Source organism: Danio rerio, chromosome 14, assembly GCF_052040795.2.
Source record: "Danio rerio strain M-AB ecotype USA chromosome 14, GRCz13ab, whole genome shotgun sequence".
NCBI classification, from domain to species: Eukaryota; Metazoa; Chordata; class Actinopteri; order Cypriniformes; family Danionidae; genus Danio; species Danio rerio.
In genome coordinates this window covers 56,480,001-56,497,660 of record NC_141034.1, presented here as the reverse complement: position 1 = coordinate 56,497,660, position 17,660 = coordinate 56,480,001, and the positions used below count along the sequence as shown (strand labels likewise).

General features: G+C 37.4%; 1 protein-coding gene and 2 long non-coding RNA genes across 9 annotated transcripts in view; 2 read left to right on the top strand and 1 right to left on the bottom strand.

Moving 5' to 3' along the window:
- unc5a (unc-5 netrin receptor A) overlaps positions 1-17,660 on the top strand; it is a 716,311-nt gene that overhangs the window by 5,298 nt on the left and 693,353 nt on the right. The gene's annotated exons all lie outside the window — the stretch shown is intronic.
- The window catches only part of LOC147834072 (uncharacterized), a 9,713-nt gene continuing 490 nt past the window's right edge, over positions 8,438-17,660 (bottom strand). Inside the window, exons 1-3 of the long non-coding RNA XR_015508054.1 lie at positions 17,598-17,660; positions 11,991-13,463; positions 8,438-11,382 (exon numbers count right to left, since the gene is read on the bottom strand). The exon at positions 17,598-17,660 is cut by the window's right edge and continues 490 nt beyond it. This is a non-coding gene — a long non-coding RNA (uncharacterized LOC147834072). The remainder of the gene's footprint in view (positions 11,383-11,990; positions 13,464-17,597) is intronic.
- The window catches only part of LOC147834071 (uncharacterized), a 22,914-nt gene continuing 13,765 nt past the window's right edge, over positions 8,512-17,660 (top strand). The window contains exon 1 of the long non-coding RNA XR_015508032.1: positions 8,512-9,517. This is a non-coding gene — a long non-coding RNA (uncharacterized LOC147834071). The remainder of the gene's footprint in view (positions 9,518-17,660) is intronic.

Below are 17,660 nucleotides of genomic sequence, written 5' to 3'. Positions count from 1 at the left end.
TTGATTTAAAGTCAGAATTCATGGAAATAGTCGCAATTGCAACATATAAAGTGAGAATTCTGACTTCATATAGCAATTTTGAGAAATATAATCACAATTGCAATGACATAAAGTCAAAAATCAGACAAATAAAGTCACAATTGTGATGTAAACTCACTATTGCAATGAAATACACCCAGAAATGAGAGAAATAAAGTCGCAATTGTGATGTAAACTCACTATTGCAATGAAATACACCCAGAAATGAGAGAAATAAAGTCGCAATTGTGATGTAAACTCACTATTGCAATGAAATACATATAGAAATCAGGGAAATAAAGTCACAATTGTGATGTAAACTCACTATTGCAATGAAATACATCCAGAAATGGGAGAAATAAAGTCACAATTGTGATGTAAACTCACTATTGCAATGAAATACATCCAGAAATGGGAGAAATAAAGTCACAATTGTGATGTAAACTCACTATTGCAATGAAATACATATAGAAATCAGGGAAATAAAGTCACATTTGCGATGTAAACTCACTATTGCAATGGAATATAGCTATAAATTTGAGATAAATTCACAATTGTAAGTTATAAAAGTCAAAATTCTGAGTTAAATCACAATTGCATGATTTAAAGTCAGAATTTTGAGATAAAAGTCAAAATTCTAATATATGAAGTCAGAATTCTGAGATAAGGGTCTCATTTTTGTGATGCAAATTCAGAATTCTGACTTCATATCTTGTAATTCTTAGAAATAAAATTGCAATTCTGATATAAACTTGCAATTGCAATCGAAAAAGTACAGTTTATACATATACTAAATTGGCCATAGTGTGTGTAAGTGTGTGTGTGTGTGTGTGTGTGTGTGTGTGTGTGTGTGTGTGTGTGTGTGTGTGTGTGTGTGTGTGTGTTTGTGTGTGTTTGCGTGCGTGTGAGAATGTGTATGGGTGTTTGCCAATATTGGGTTGCAGCTGGAAGGGCAGCCGCTGCAAAAAACATAGTCTGGAATTGTTGGTGGTTCCTTCCACTGTGGTGTCCCCTGATAAATAAAGGCATTAAGGCAAAGCAAAATGAATGCATGAATACTTCACAATAGTAAATCCATTAACTAATGACACCTTACTGTAAAGTTTAACCAGAAAAAAACAAAATATTATTTTCCAATATCATAATTCCAGCAGATTTCAGGCCATCATGTATAGAAGAATAATAATAAAAAAAGATCCTAAATTCCCACCATCTTCATATGCTCTGTTTAATTTGTCAAGGACACTTATCTAGCTTGTCTTGCGAATGGGAAAAGATCACACGGGCACGTTTCTATTCTCCAGACTTGCGAGGTGGAGGAGGAGAAGGGAACAAAAAAACGTAAATTGGATGGAGGAGAAATAATGGAAGCTTGTGCTCGCAGACATTGTTAGTCCAGAGATCATAGAAGATCGCACAAGGTGCTCTCGCCAGGGGAGAAAACAGGCTGACGGTGCATTTTTGTACATAGAAAAAAAAAAAGAAAAAGCCTGAACTTGTCTTTCCCCTGAAACATAATCCGGTCAAAAATAAAGGTCGCCCTGTCAGTCTTGATCAGAGCGAACACCAGAGACTCTTCCCTGAACAATGTGCTGCCTTCAGGGAGATCAGCTACCGTCCAGCCGACAGGAGGCTTTTCATCAGTTTACAGACTCAAGGAATCAGCACATTGTCTTTGTGTGTGTGTGTGTGTGTGTTTTGTTAGTGCCTCTGTTAGATTCACTTCAGGATTTTGTTGTGCACTGCTTTTCTTCAATTTTTAGTCTCGTTTTTAGAATAAATATCTACAAATGTTTAAATCAGGAAGCATTACATTTAGATATGTGCGTCTGATAAAGTTTTTTTTCCCTCAATTTTTTGATTTATTTTTCCGTGCAGCAAGACTTGCGCTTTATATTGTTTCAGCATCCATATCTCAGTGTGTGAATCTGCTTTACGAGATCTGCAATCGCGAGTTGGGGTTATAATTATCCAGAAATCAGAACATGTTGAATCTTTAATCGTAATAGTGAAAGATTGGTTTTAAGTGTGTGGCTATGTAGGATTTAAAGCAAATGAAAACCATTTAGCCATGAGAAATTATAAAACTTGTATCGTTAGCAAAGATTCATTGTACTGTATTTGAATTATTTCTACAATGAAGACTATATGGAAGCCCTTTCCCTCTGTTACACCACGTTGTCGTTGGTGTCTGTGTGTTTGTGTTTTGCTAGAGCTTGTGTTAGTGCCTCTGCTATATTTACTTCAGGATTTTATGTGCACTGCAAAAAAGGCTTTTTTTTTTAGCTTGAATTTTAGTCCTGTTTCTAGACCAAATATCTACAAATTTAAAATCATGAAGCATTACATTTAGATATGTGCATCTGATAGAGAGAGTTTTGTTTTTTTCAACATTTTTGGATTTATTTTTCCATGCAGCAAGACTTGCGCTATATATTGTTTCAGCATCCATATCGCAGTGTGTGAATCTGCATTGCGAGATCTGCAATCGCAAGTCGGGGTTATAATTATCCAGAAATCAGAACTTGGGGAATCTTTAACCATAATAATGAAAAATTAGTTTTAAGTGTGTGGATATGTAGGATATCAAGCACATTTAAATTATTAAGTCACAAGAAATTATAACAAAGATCAAAGTTGTGTTTTAATTATTTCTACAATGAAGACTTGATCTATGGAAGCCCATATCCTCTGTACCACATTGTCTTTGTAGTGTATCGTGTAGTCATATATACACACACACACACACACACACACACACACACATTTGGTTAAATCATGAAACATTACATTTATATATGTGCATCTAATAGTGAAAGTTTTATTTATTTATTTATTTATTTATTTTTGGTTTTGTTATTATAAAACTTGTAGCTTTAACAAAGATAATTGTACTATATTTGAGTTATTTCTACAATGAAGACTATGTAAAGTATTTTCTAGACAATGAAAACATATAGTCTTTTTTTAACAAATAATATGCCAAGATAAGGTGAGTTTTCCCTTAAAACAAGCAAAATATTCTGCCAATAGGGTAAAAAAATTATCTTTTGTCAAAACAAAAAATAAGATTATTTTGCTTAACCCATTGGCAGATTATTTTTTTTTGTTTTAAGGGCAAACTTGGTAAATTTAGATTTTTTATTTTTGAAAACAAGACAATTTTTTGCTTGTCCAGAAAAGCTTCTTTATTATTATCATTATTTTAAATATTTGGGCAAGAAACAAGACAAAACATCAAAGTAAGAATTTTATTTTTTTTTCAGTGTTGGACTCAAAAAACAAACAAACACACACACGCACAAAAAAATAAAATAAATAAAATAATTAAAACATTTTAAAATTATTATATAATGCATACTGTCATATTAACATGCAAAATTATTTATACGTCAACTTGCATTAAAAACATGTACAGCTTTTGACATCAGTTGCTTAATATAGACATTATGAGGGATGTAAACAGTAACATTAATCCTAACATATTTCCTATATTACATTTATGAATTTCCTTCGCTTCCAAGATTACAAAAAGATCTACATATTGATAAATGTTATGACAGCTGTTTTAACGTTAAGATATGGTTAAACTGCCTCAGGTTGCAGTTATGAAATAGTTTGACAACAAGCAGGCAAAATTCATGGGCCAATGAAACGGTTTAAAGGATCTATTTGGAATATATATATATATATATATATAGGGTATTTCAGTATGTCATGTTGTTAGTATCGGTTGAGCAGGTAATCAGAATTAATATATTAATATTTCTCCGTAAATATAGCCAATTATTTGCATTTAAATAAATCAATTTTATTAATGTTATATCCCTTAAAATGGTCAAGAAAAAAAAATTATATATATATATATATATATATATATATATATATATATATATATATATATATATATATATATATATATATATATATATATTTTTTTTTTTTTTTTTTTTTAATTTCTCATTTATTTTTTCAATTATTAACTTTATTTAATATATTTCCCCAAAATATTATTTTTGGTGTACTAATTTTTGTCTTTGTCACTGACTGATCTAATGTATATCCACATATATATTATTGTAAAGCATCCTATAGAAAATATGAATTTAAAAAAGAGATCTGTGAAGCGTGTACTCCTTTGCTGAGCACTGTATATGGCTTATACTCTATTCTTAGATGCAGTTTTTATGGATTTCACCCGCTGTAAGTGATCTTGTCTGAACAGAACAGCAATCTCGATTGTTCCTTGTATATAAAATGTACCTAACAGTACCCGAGTGTTTATTTCAGGTTGTCAGAAGGTGCACACTATATGGCAGATATGATACACTGAACTTCAACTTCATTGTATTTACTAAATGTTTTAAGGAAAGCAAATGATGTATATTGGCTGAATTTAAACAAACAAATGTTGTTGAACTTTACTTAATTGAATTTGTTTGTTTAAATTAAGCTCATATAAACTGTTTGCAACCACTTATCTTTGTAAAATACTAAGTAAATCTAATGAATAGTTGTTTTCAGTGTTTTTATCCTGCATACTTCATCATATTTAGTGAACACTCTGAATGCACATGCAGTCGCAGTAAAGTATGGCTTCTTGTTTGTTCCCAGCTCTTTGGAAAAGCACTAATATAATGGCTTTGCTGTTTTCTCCATGTGTGAGAAAGAGACGGGGCATTTCTGTGGTTGGGGTTTTGTGGTGGGCTTGTTTCAAAGATTTTTGGCACTGCTCTGAGTGTGCTTGGATGTTCACTGAAAGGCTGCAACGAAACTCAAAAGCTTTCTTATGCGATTAAGAAGCTTCTCAAAGGCCCTTCGGACCCTAGAGACGTGATGTTACTGTCGTCATTTGGATTACTGCGAGCTGCGGTTGTGGAGATATTTCAACTTAAATTTTTGAACGTTTAGACTAGATTTGGGCATTTGCGGGCTGGTTTATATGATGGTGTGCAGGTCAAAAAATCAAAGGAAAAAGATTTTTGCACTTTTACTTGCAAGTCATATGATGCATGTAAAGAAAATCTCCTGCTGTTATGTCGGACTTCTGATGCTAATCAATGACTGAGCAATGAAGATATTTAAAGATATTTAAACTTGCATTTTTGAAGTTGAATGTTTAGGCTAGATTTTGGCATTTGCAGGCTGGTTTTATGATTTAAAAAAAATGGGCAAAGCGCAATGAAGAGAGATTTTTGCCCTTTTACGTGCAAGCTCAAGTCAAATGATGCATGCAAAGAGAAGATTCTGCTGCTTTATCAGGATTCTGATGCTAACCAATGACTTTTCAATGACTAACCAATGATGATGAAAATAATTCCACTTGCATTTTTGAAGTTGAACATTTAGACTAGATTTTGGCATTTGCAGGCTGGTTTTATGGTGATGTACATGTCAAAAAAATAAATAAATGAAAGCAGAATGAGGGAAAAGATTTTTGCCCTTTTACTTGCAAGCTCCAAAGTCAAATGATGCATGCAAAGAAAAGATCCTGCTGTTATGTCTTGGCTTTGATACTAGCCAATGACTTTTCAATGACTGACCAATGATGATATTTAAATTTTAAGATATTTTAACATGTATTTTTGAAGTTGAACATTTAGATTTTGGCATTTGCATGCTGGTTTTATGGTGATGTGCATGTCAAAAGCAAAAAAACTGAAGGGAAAATGAGGAAAATTATTTTTGCTCTTTTACTTGCAAGCTCTAAAGTCAACTGATGCCTGTAAAGAAAAGATCCTGCTTATATGTCGGACTATACTAACCAATGAAGATATTTCAAGATGAACATTTATCAACTTGCATTTTTAAAGATGAAATTTTTGACTGGATTTGGGCATTTGCAGGCTGGTTTTCATCATGATGTGCATGTCAAAAAAAAATGAAAAGAAAATGAGGGGAAAAAGTACTTGCAAGCTCTAAAGTCAAATGATATATGTACAGAAAAAATATTCTGCTGTTATGTCTGGCTTCTGATGCTAACCAATGGCTGACCAATGAAGATATTTGAAGAGGAAGATATTTCAACTTGCATTTAAAAAGTTGAACATTTAGACTAGATTTTGGAGGCTAGTTTAGATGGTAAAGTGCATGTCAAAAAAAAAAAAAAAAAATGCAAGCAAAATGAGGAAAAATATTTTGCCATTTTTCTTCCAAGCTCTTAAATCAACTGATGCCTGTAAAGAAAAGATCCTGCTTATATGTTGGATTATACTAACCAATGAAGATATTTGAAGATGAAGATATTTTAACATGTATTTTTGAAGTTGAACATTTAGATTTTAGCATTTGCAGGCTGGATTATATGGTGAAGTGCATGTCAAAAAAAGGAAGGAAAATGAGAACAAAGAGTTACTTGCAAGCTCTAAAGTCAAATGATGCATACAAAGAAAAAGATCCTGCCGTTATGTCCGGCTTCTGATACTAACCAATGACTTGTCAATGACGAACCAAAAGGAGATGAAGATATTTCAATGTGTATTTTTGAAGTTGAACATTTAGATTTTGGCATTTGCAGGCTGGTTTTATGGTGATGTGCATGTCAAAAAAAAAAAAAAAATGGAATCAAAATGAGGAAAAATAGTTTTGCCATTTTTCTTCCAAGCTCTAAAGTCAAATGATGCCTTTAAAGAAAAGATTCTGCTTATATGTCTGACTAGACTAACCAATGAAGATATTTCAAGATGAACAATTTTTTCAACTGTCCTCTACCGGTCCCTTGAGTGTCATGAAAGGCACCTTTAAATAAAATACATTATTATTTTTATTATTATTAACTTGCATTTTTAAAGATAAACATTTAAACTGGATTTGGGCATTTGCAGGCTGGTTTTTATGATGATGTGCATGTCAAAAAAAAAAAAAAAAAAGAGAAAATGAGGGGAAAAAAGTACTTGCAAGCTCTAAAGTAAAATGATATGTGTACAGAAAATGATTCTGCTGTTATGTCCGGCTTCTGATGCTAACCACTGACTGAGCAATGAAGATATTTGAAGAGGAAGATATTTCAACTTGCATTTTTAAAGTTGAACATTTAGACTGGATTTTGGCATTTGCAGGCTGGTTTTTATGATGATGTGCATGTCCAAAAAAGTGGGAAAAGCAAATTAAGGAAAAACATTTTTGCCCTTTTACTTGCAGGCTCTAAAGTCAAATGATGCATGTAAAGGAAAAAAGATTCTGCGGTTATATTGGGTACTTCTGATACTAACCAATGACTTTTCAATGATGATATTTAAAGGTGATGATTTTTCAACTTGCATTTTTAAAGTTGAACATTTAGACTAGATTCTGGCTTTTGGAGGCTGGTTTATATGGTGATGTGCATGCGGGAAAATAATAAAGGAATATGAGGAAAAAGATTTTTGCCCTTGTACTTGCAAGCTCTAAAGTCAAATGATGCATGTAAATTTTAAAGTTGAACCTTTAGACTAGATTTTGGCATTTGCCGGCTGGTTTTAATGGTGATGTGCATGTCAAAAAAAGCAAAATGTGGATTTATTATTATTATTTTTTACTTTTTACTAGTTAATGCCAAAGACAAAACTAGAGCTAATCTAACAAAAAAATTAATAATAATAATAATAATTTGAAGATTCTGAAAAAATTGAGGATCTTATGAGCTCAGAGCTCTCTCCAAGGACAGTATGCCAAAAACACTTTATAATCAATCATCAGTTAAGTGTGAACTCTTGAATGTACCTTTTTGATGAGAACAATTGTGTACCTTTATTTCAATTGCACTATAAAAGGTACAGAGCAATATCATAAGAGGTCTTTTCTGTACTATATAAGGTACAAATTTTACAAAGGTACAAAACTGTTCTTTAAGAAACAGTTGTACCACTGTATACTGTGGCACTACACTAAAATAAAATATTCAAAGATGATTCCTTGGATTTACTCAATTTTATTTTATTTTTTTTACGTGAATTGGTTGTAAACAATTTATTTTGGCTGAATTTAAACAAACAAATTAAGTTGAACATTCATTCATTTATTTTCTTGTCGGCTTAGTCCCTTTATTAATCTGGGGTTGCCACAGCTGAATGAACCACCAACTTATACAGCAAGTTTTTACGCAGCGGATGCCCTTCCAGCCACAACCCATCTCCGGGAAACATCCACACACACATTCACACACACTCATACACTACGGACAATTTAGCCTACCCAATTCACCTGCACCGCATGTGTTTGGACTGTGGGGGAAACCGGCGCACCCGGAGGAAACCCACGCAAAGGCAGGGAGAACATGCAAACTCCACACAGAAACGCCAACTGAGCCGAGGCTCGACCCAGCGACCTTCTTGCTGTGAGGCGACAGCCCTACCTACTGCGCCACTGCCTCGCACACAATTAACATGCTATAGAAAATAAAATACACATTTAATTATGAAATATTATAAGATCTTTGCTGGTTACAAAAATATTGAGAACATAGAAGTGTTTCTAACTAAGTGCAAATCCTACATGTGGTTGTTCTGTTAAATGCATCAACAATTATTGTCTAAATTCTCAGAGAAATGAATAAGAATACTCGTTTGCACTCATTTATGCTGAGCACTGTATAATATATGTATAGCCGTGTTTGAGTTTGATAAATGGAGAGGCGTGAAATGGTGTAACAGAGATGAAGAAAAAGCAAACAGTGTAAGTCAACAGCAGCTGGCTTTCCATAATCCAGGAGCATGCTCCATTTGATGACAAATGTGCTCTTTTCTTATCTCTCACTGCTATATATATATATGTGCGTCTCCTCCATAAGTGTCAAACGCAGATGGAAAAGGAAACACGAGGTGGAGAACATGAGGAAGTGTGACATGAACCTTTGGGGTTGGGAAGACTCCCATCAGACTGCATCAGATCTCACAAATGTGCCCTTTTCCTTCACTTAAACACATGTAGAGCACTAAAAAGGGAGGGGGGGCCGGGTCTTTATGAAAAGGGCATCACACCATGCACTGGGTCAAGGTGCTGCGAAAAGCATCTTTTGCCCTAGATGTCCAGTTAAAGCAGCCCGCTATTGGGAGAGAATCACTTTCGGCAGGCAGTAGCTATACAGAATGCTATTAATATTTCATTACTGTGTCTTACCAGTGCTTTGTTTGTCTTAAAAAGCTTGAAATGGATGTATTCCTGTATGTTGTGTTCCTCATTGTTGCTCTGGATTGATACTAGACAACATTTAGCCACCATAGACTCTGTTTTACAGACTGCAATGAGACGTTTACAATATAAAATTCATTATACATACTGATGTTTGTTTTTAGTATATACTGTACGTTACATTAAAGAAAGCAGTGTTTCTACTGCTGTAAAGGGAGTGCTTTTCTAACCAGTGCAAGCCCTCAGTATCATTTATTGTTCTTTTGTAGCATCTTAGACGGTAGGGATGCCACGGTCCTCAATATAATATTGAACCGTACGGTACGACCTCCACGGTTCAATATGCGCCTGTGAGCTTCTGTTTTCTCGGTTTTGCGTTTAAATAATTTATGTGCGTTTTAGTGTGGTTTATTCATAAACTAATTTCGAGAGGATCACGTGCTTATAATCAACACGGCTGGCTCCTTGTTAGCTCCGTAATCAGCCCTATTAGATGATTACAGAAGCATTATAAATAACCTGAGTTTTCCACTCCAGTTATCTTCGTCTTGAAGCTCCCCCCCTTTCCACCCCTACATCCTCCCACTTTTTCTGATCGGGCGACACGGTGGCCCAGTGGCTAGCACTGTTGCCTCACAGCAAGAACACCGCCGGTCCAACCCATCGGGCTGGTTGGTGTTTCTGTGTGGAGTTTGCATGTTCTCCCCGTGTTCGCGTGGGTTTTCCCCGGGTTCCCCGGTTTCCTCCCACCGTCCAAAAACATAAACCATAGCCAATCGACTAAAACAAATTATCACTCAATACAACCTGAGTTTACACTTCTCACGGTGACAAGCAGGGGAGTTCTCGAGACCTACCTGACCTCGAATTCCCCTCTCGCCCTTCTAACGGGAGGGAACCCCGGGCTCGAGGATATTACGAGCTCAGGGCTCTCTCCCGGGACAGCATGCCAAATACGCTTTATTGATTGTCAGCTAAGTGTGAACTCTTGAATTCCCCTTATTTTTCACCGAGCGGGCACTGCCATTTGAATCTTTTTGGCTTGATACTTCCGGTCTCATTCATTTCCATACATTTTTTGACATTAAAAACGGCTCGCTTTGCTGTTTGATTTTGCAAACTGATATTTCCTTATTATATTATTCTACTTGGTCTGTATAGTCATGCAAACATTTGTTTGTAGAGCAAGTAGTTTGACCGTTTTCTGCCGTTTATTATTCCTAGTCATTTCTCCCATAGTTGCTATTCTCTCATTGTTGCTATTTGGAGGATTTATTACCTTCTCTTGCTATCCTGCCTTTAGACAGTGATATTGCTGGGTGATGGTGCTGCAGATGTGCAGTCATGGTTATACGTATAAATCAATGCTTGCACACGGTTATTTTTAGTTCAGGTTTTTTTTTTTTTTGGCATTATACTTACTGGCAAAAATTAAAATATCCTCACAACGCAGATTTGAAAGACGCCGGTGCTTTCTCGTACTGTTGTTTCACTTGGCTGGCGCCTCACTTCATGTTAAAGTGTGGAATGATGGTCAAGCGCCCCCTGACTTTAGAGCATAGTTATTGGATATTTACTGAATCGGAAGTCCTAAGACAATCGCGAAAACAGGCGCACTTCCACATTTTAGAATAAGGTCAATATCTCCCTGAATTGACTGTGTGTGCCTGTAAAGGCTGAAATATATTTCTGCGTCAAACGCCGGCGTATGCTATGGTGCTAACGCATAGCCCTTCGTCGTGGCCGTCGGCGTCGCTGACGTGCACCTCTCAAAAAATTTAACTACACGTCGCAACGACGCGTAGCGCAAGCTCTGTGATTGGTCAGCTTGGTAGCGCTGACGAGTCTGGGCGGGACCAAGAGCCGTGTGAATGGTGCGAGCCTGATGGAGCGATTGTTTACAAGTGTGGAGTCCCGTGAAGGAGCTCCGGATGGAAAGTTTTGTTTTGTGTTTACCTCATAGTTAAAGTTGAGGCTTCAGGCTTGTTTGAAACCTACAGGTAAGTGTGTCGGAGCAGGGTTGGAACTAAACTGTGCAGGGCTTCGGCCCTCCAGGAATTGAGTTTGACACCTCTGAACTAGGGAGACCACGAGAATAGAGAACGTGCCCTGTGAGAAATGAGATGTTGCGTTCTTCCTGATGGTCACAAGACCTTCATGTGTTTTTAAATGGAAAATGATTTAAACATTACAGCATCCATACAACCATTTATTTCTTTATTATTGATTTGTTTTTCCTCCTTTTCAAAATATATACTATGTAATGTAATGTAATGTGTATTTATATAGCGCATTTATTGTGTATGGCCATACACCCAAAGCGCTTCACAATCATGAGGGGGGTCTCTCCACATCACCACCAGTGTGCAGCATCCACTTGGATGATGCGACGGCTGCCACAGGACAACGGCGCCAGTGCGCTCACCACACACCAGCTATAGGTGGAGTGGAGAGACAGTGATCGAGCCAATTCGGTGGAAGGGGATGATTGGGAGGCCATGATCGTAAGGGCCGATAGAGGGACTTTGGCCAGGACACCGGGGTTACACCCCTGCTCTTTCACGAGAAGTGCCATGGGATTTTTAATGACCGCAGAGAGTCAGGACCTCGGTTTAACGTCTCATCCGAAAGACGGCGCCCACTGACAGTGTAGTGTCCCCTTCACTTTTACTGGGGCATTAGGACTCACACAGACCACGGGTTGAGCGCCCCCTGCTGGCCTCACTAACACCACTTCCAACTGCAACCTAGTGTTCCCTAGTGGTCTCCCATCCAGGTACTATCCAGGCTCAGCCCTGCTTAGCTTCAGTGAGTAACCGGTCTTGGGCTGCAGGGTGATATGGCTGTGGCTGTATGGCTGTGACTATGCATAAAGACCTTACAAATATACGTTGCACAATATAAACAGATTTTAATACAAATTCTACCAAACAAACACACTTTATTCCTTTATTAAGATGTCCATGGTGATGTTTATATTCACCGTTTCATTTAGGGAGGCTCCTGAGGTAAATAAGTGATATCTCTGAACTTTAATAATAAATCTAAATAACATGCTGAGCTTCCCACCTCCAGTCGCAATGACTTCTGGGACTTCCAGAGTGACTGCATCCTCTATCACGTCCGGGAAGTTTCACACATATTCTGTCCTTGCGGTCTTGCATAGATATATACACTAGATGTCGCCTGGCCGATTGTTGTCTATTGGACGGAATGCGTCAATAGCGCCGCCATCTTGCTACAGGGTAGCGCTCCTTTGAAATGAATGAGGGACCAAGGTACAGTGGAGGACTGTGGCTATCCAAAGCCAGAGATATACACAAATACACATATATCTGTGATCGGGAGTTTTCCTGGATGTTAGTATGTAATTTTTTTTCTAATTACAAAAAATTATAATTGTACATCACTTTTCTACATTGATGGATCAGTGACCGCACGGGCATTCCTGACGAAAAGCTTGTGTTTGTGTGTACAGAAATGTACTATTCACCCTCCCTGTTAAATTTGATCTAATCATGTCCTGAAACACAGCTCCTCTCCTGCTTTCACTTCTCATACTGACGGAGGGAGCGATTCGCTTGTGAATGAATCCCCCGAACACTATTTCACTAACGTTAGCCGACAATAATACAAGTTTCTGGCAGCGCAGCATCTCGTTGTCATATTTCTTTTGCATTGTTTGCTGATTTTATTCAACAAAACTAGCATAAGCCGAGTGTTTAGTGCGAGTTGGAGCTGCTTTGCCGTATGGTGAATGCAGTAAGTGACTGTTATCATCAATAACGTTACCTGATTAGCACAAAAGTTCAGAACATGCAAAAACAGAAAATACTTAATATTACCTATGAAATGTTCTGCCTTTGTGCTTTGTTTTCTTTGTTTGCTCGTTACTACACTCGTAGACAGCGCTAAAGTCCCGCATCTTCACGTAATAACACTGTCTTGACTAGTGCGGTTGAATGACATTTGTCCTGGGAGCACTGTACCAATGTGGCGGCACTATTGACACATGCTCAGGGTCCCTATGCGATATCTAGTGTATATATCTATGGCGGTCTTGAGCATTGGAACTTCACTTTGGCAGCTGATGATGACGAAACACGAGGACACATGAACGCATATTGAGAAACTCTCCAGGACACCGGCCCTCCAGGACCGAGTTTGGACACCCCTGAACTATATGCATATGCTTGATATCATACACATCCCCATACTTTTATTCAGATTTTTGCAATGTAAAAACAAACTGTTATAATGAAGTATTTAAGTAAACCAGAATTGAATTGAATCACAAGACAATGACATGCACCCTTCTCTGCAGATCCTACAGCTTCCTGAGTGTTTAAGCCTGTTCAAAAGAAAGCTCCGCCCTTTGCTTGTATTATGGGCTGTCTGAGCGTTCAGTCTGCATCACGGCAGTAGTCAAGACGACGCTCCCTCGTGGAAGCCCTCTGGAAGTCTCGTGTGCTGCTCGCTGCTGTTGTGCGCCGCATACAAATAAACACTCGGCGAGCAACTCGGCCAAACTTAAGGGATACAAAAGCACCCGGAGGACTTGCATTAAAAGGCAGGGATTGAGCACCTCCGTGTTTAACTCCAGCCTGTCGTTGATTGATGGCCAATTAAACAGTTAGAGGGTTATTGATCACAAGAGAATGAAGAGCATCCCCGAACAACCTTAAATATGCTGGGTGATGAACCACAGATGGGCTGAGAGCAAGCGCTGCGCCGCTGCAAATTTTTCATGTTTATGCTCGCCGTCACCACCGAACAAACCCTACGGAGTAATAACAGTTGGAGGAAAGAATTGCTCGCTTTTGTTGCGTTAGTATTGCGGAGTGCTGGAGTCTATTGAGTATTCAAGCAGATGGTTCATCATTAAAGCGGACAGATCTTACTTAGATCTCGCAGTCGGGCCAAAAGCACCTTGGGAAATGCACTCTTATCTCTTGCGGGAGGGGCTTTTTCACCCCGAGGCTTTCATATAAACTGCTCGCGATGCGCTGAGAAGCGGTGTCTGCACATTAAATGCATCTGCTCTCAAGGTCAGCCGCGCTCCAGCTTTCTCCAGCCACTGACAGCACCTCGGGGAAGAGCGCGATTAGTCTCTGTGGTGACAGCGCTGATCTTTGGTTCCTCCTGCTGACCGTGTGCTTTCTGAAGGGCGTCCGGAGGAAGCAGGTGGTGGAGATCAGGATTTGGGGACCGATTTGCGTCTCTAACAGCTGGAGGATCATCTCAGCAGAGACCTTTCAAAAACGTTTCTCAAAAGTGGGAGTCATCATGGTCTGGAAATTTGTGCATTCCCCGTTTGAAAGAACAATTGCAATAGGATTTCTGAAACATATACAGCTGAAGTCAGAATTATTAGCCCCCTTCAATTTTTTTCTTCTTTTTTAAATATGTCCCAAATGATGTTTAACAGAGCAAGGAAATGTTCACAGTATGTCTGATAATATTTTCTCTTCCGGAAAAAGTCTTATTTGTTTTATTTCGACTAAGATAAAAGCAGTTCTTAATTTTTTAAACACCATTTTAAGGACACAATTATAAGCCCCTTAAAGCTATATATTTTTTCTCGATACCTACAGAACAAACCACTGTTATACATTGACTTGCCTAACTACCCTAACCCTCCTAGTTAACCTAATTTACCTAGTTAAGCCTTTAAATGTCACTTTAAGCTGTATAGAAGTGTCTTAAAACATATCTAGTCTAATATTATTTACTGTCATCATGGCAAAGATAAAATAAATCAGTTATTAGCAATGAGTTATTAAAACCATCATGTTTAGAAATGAAAAAAAATCTGCTCTCAGTTAAACAGAAATTAGGGATAAAATAAACAAGCGGTCTAACAATTTGGGGGTAATAATTCTGACTTCAACTGTATATGTTGTGAAAAACGCTGCAAACTAGCACCAAATAGTATATAACTGAATAGAGGTGAATAAGCACACTACTGTTGTTATTAACACATTTTCCAATTTGGGACCAATTTAGGTCTGTAACAGCTGGAGGATCATCTAAAAAAATATATTCATGCATGAATGGAGTCAGTCATAAAAAGCCTTAAGATCTGCAGGGAAGAATGCATGGTATTTTTTTGTGGCTTAATTTAATTCTGGTTCACTTGTATACTTTGTTTCTTGAATACAAGTCAATAAATTATTAATGCAATTTAATGTTTTTTGAATACAATTATTGTTACAAAATACTTTTTTTTACATTCAAAATATGCATTGGGTGCACACTACAGCTATCAAGCACATGCATATAGCTCATCAGCACAGTTACACAATAAAATGTACTTTTTCGAAGAAGATATGTCCATTTTTATAATATAATTTTCTAAATAAGTGATCTGGGGATTTATTTATTTATTTTATTTTTTTGTATTACAAAAAAATATTCATGCATGATTGGGCTCAGTCAAAAACACTTTATATGCAGGGAAGAATGCATGGTGTATTCTTGTCGTTCATTTAAATTCTGGTTCACTTGAATACTTTATTGTTTCTTGAAAACAATTCAGTACAATTAATAATGCAGTTTAATCAATGGTGACTTGTAGCGGGTGAGTGTGTTTGTTGCAGAGAGTGTGTTTGTTGATGTAGAGTGCCAACCCGACTCTACATCATAACTTTTTAATCCAGATGGATGGGGCAACCATTGCTGCATTGAAAACTGTGAAAAGCCTTGGAGTAACGATTGATGACCAACTAAACTTCTCTGACCACATTTCTAGAACTGCTCGATCTTGCAGATTCGCACTCTATAACATCAGAAAGATCCAACCCTTCTTATCTGAACATGCAGCTCAACTCCTTGTTCAAGCTCTTGTTCTCTCCAAACTGGATTAGTGCAATTCTCTACTAGCCGGGCTTCCAGCTAACTCTATCAAACCTCTTCAGCTGCTTCAGAACGCAGCAGCACGAGTGGTCTTTAATGAACCTAAAAGAGCACATGTCAATCCGCTGCTCATCCGTTTGCACTGGCTGCCAGTTGCTGCTCGCATCAAATTCAAAGCTCTGATGTTTGCTTACAAAGCGACTTCTGGCTTTGCTCCTTCTTATCTGCTCTCACTTCTGCAGATGTATGTGCCCTCCAGAAACTTGCGTTCTGTGAATGAACGTCGCCTCGTGGTTCCATAACAAAGAGGGAAGGAATCACTTTCCCGAACTCTCGCGTTTAATCTGCCCAGTTGGTGGAATGAACTCCCTAACTGCATCAGAACAGCAGAGTCACTCGCTGTCTTCAAGAAACTACTAAAAACTCAGCTATTTAGTCTCCACTTTCCTTCCTAATCTGCAATTGCCTCTCTGGCTCCACCGCTAACTGTACAAAAAAATAAATTACTAATGTATTGCCTCTTACACTTTACACACCTGAAACTTGCCTACAGCACTTATTCATTGTTGCTCTTATAGTTGTGTAAGTTGCTTCCTTGTCATCATTTGTAAGTCGCTTTGGATAAAAGCGTCTGATAAATGACTACATGTAAATGTTGCATGACTGGGATCTGTAGTCCATAAACTGGCAGATTTGTAGTTCGTGTGAATGTTTTCCAGCGATCTATGGGGGTTAAATCGCTGGTTATCGTGACAGCTTTATAATTAATCCCATGAGAGCAATAAAAAATTCAATACATAAAAGAATCTTAAACTTTGGTTTAAAACGCCTTATAGCACAGGTGTCAAATTCAGTTCCAAAAGGGCCGCAGCTCTGCACAGTTTAGTTCCAACCCTAATTAAACACACCTGATCAAACTAATTGAGTCCTTCAGGCTTGTTTGAAATCTACAGGTAAGTGTGTCAGAGCAGGGTTGGAACTAAACTATGCAGGGCTTCGGCCCTCCAGGAGTTGAGTTTGACACCCCTGCCTCAGCATTCGGAACACAAGTAAATTTACATCTAAATGTGTGCAGCTACACTGTCAAAAAATAATGATAAGTTAGACCTGAGAGCAAACGTTTTTAGTTTAATGTAACATATTAAACTAAGTTAATCATGTTCTAACTTTCATTTTGAGTTACGCAGTTTTAAGTCAATTTACATAATACAAGTTCAATGGACTCATAAGGTTTATTTGATTCAGCTTAAATTTAAGGCAACCAGGATTTTTTGTTTAATCCCTAAGTAAAGATATTTAACTACAATATTGATTTGATTAGACCTCTTTAGGACATCATATGAGCCATTATTATTAATAAATACAAATTTATTCTGCCCTATGTTCACTTTTAGGAAGGTTTTAACATGCAACATTTAATAAACGAGACCCCATCATTTGTCAATTTTTAAATTGCATGCGAATGATTTCTGTGCAGACTTGCATCGCTAGGAGCAAATAAAAAGAAATGCATGACTTAAATCACTAGGGTGGTAATCAAAAATTGTTGCATTTTTACTGGTAACATGATGTAGACTGAACGCTCAGACAGCCCATAATGCAAGCAAGGGCGGAGCTTTCTTTTGAAGCGCATAACCAGTCGGCATCAAAAGGAATGACAGCACATCATATTGATATTT